Consider the following 1,605-nt stretch of genomic DNA (forward strand, 5'->3'; position numbering starts at 1 on the left):
AAAACTATATGAAAATAATTTTAACTTCTATTTGTTTTAGTACTCTATTATTATTTTACATATGTATATAATGAAATACGATTTTACAATAAAAGAAAAGCAAAAAATGTATTTGTTTGAAAACAATATGCCAGAAGCAAACAAATTTAATTTGTATTAGTAATTACACTTTCTTGACTTTTAAATAATGTAATGGAGTCAGAAAATGTAGGGTTATGGCTGTGTGTATTATTATCTGGACACGTTGTGTATATATATCTTGAAATATATTTTGAGATCCTCCGTATTTTTAAACGATTGCTTTAAATCCATTTTTAAAAGGCAAAACAAAAAATAGTTTAGAATTTTCTTAGGATATACAGATGGTGATCAGAAAAATGGAAACACCTGAACGAAATTGCAACTTACCAGATTAATATTATATCGGGCCACCTTTCGCCTTGAGAACAGCCTTGACGCGACGTGGGATGGAGGCATAGAGGTCGTGAGTGGTAGCAAGTGGAATTTTACACTATTCCTCGTGCAGGGCATCGACCAGTTCTGTGAGAGAGGGTGGATGTGGAAATCGTCGCCGGAGTCGTGTTTCCAAGACGGACCACAGATGTTCAATTATGTTGAGATCTGGGAATTGGGCGGGCCAGGAGAGGAACTTCATCCCGATGTTCCTCAAACCACGCTGCAACAACGCCAGCTGTGTGAATGGGTTCATTATCATACTGGAAGATGGCGTCATTGTTCGGGAACAACATCCGGACCATAGGATGCAAGTGGTCTCCTAAAATTGCGACATAATCGTTGGCAGTGATTCGTCCGCTAAGTGTGACCACAGGACCCAATGAAAACCATGATATGGCGGCCCACAGCATCACCGAGCCGCCACCATGTTTCACAGTCGCGCGGAGACACTGCAGATCATAAGCTTCTTTGGGCGTTCTCCACACATAAACACTGCCCGTGGTTGGGAATAGGATTGAAAGATGACTCATTCGACCATATCACACGTTTCCAGTCCTTAACGGTCCAAGTTGCATGGTCGCGGCACCATTTGCGGTGTGCGAAAGCGTTATGGTTCCTGATGAGTGGTTGCAACAAGATGCAACAAGACCCCGTAAGTTCATGTCATGTAATTCGCGGCGGACTGTGATTGTCGAAACAGGGTGAGGGAGGTGCTGATTGAGTTCCTCCGTCACTTGCTCCGCAGTGGCACGACGGTTCTGCGTGAAAATGCGCTTTAATACTCGGCGTGACCTGTCACTCATGATTTTCTTCCGCCCACTGTTCCGCTTCCCCGATGTGGCTTTCCCGTGTGTTGTGTAGGCCGTCATCACCTTTGACACTGTTCCATGCGACACACCTAACACAGTAGCCACTGCCGTCACACTCACTCCACATAACCGCGCACCAACAATTTGCCCTCTTTGAAAATCTGAGAGGTCTCCCATTTTACACTACCTCCGTCTGCTGCAGCCACTGGACACTGTTGTTCCACTGCGCCTGACGTAGTACGGAGACCAACCTAACACACCACCACCAGCGGTCCGGCGCTGCGGGCGCCACGACACCACTGCCAACCCATACATCTGACGTGTTGCCAACTACAATTGT

Source organism: Thermobia domestica, chromosome 8 (assembly GCF_964235325.1).
Source record: "Thermobia domestica chromosome 8, izTheDome1.hap1.1, whole genome shotgun sequence".
Taxonomy (NCBI): Eukaryota; Metazoa; Arthropoda; class Insecta; order Zygentoma; family Lepismatidae; genus Thermobia; species Thermobia domestica.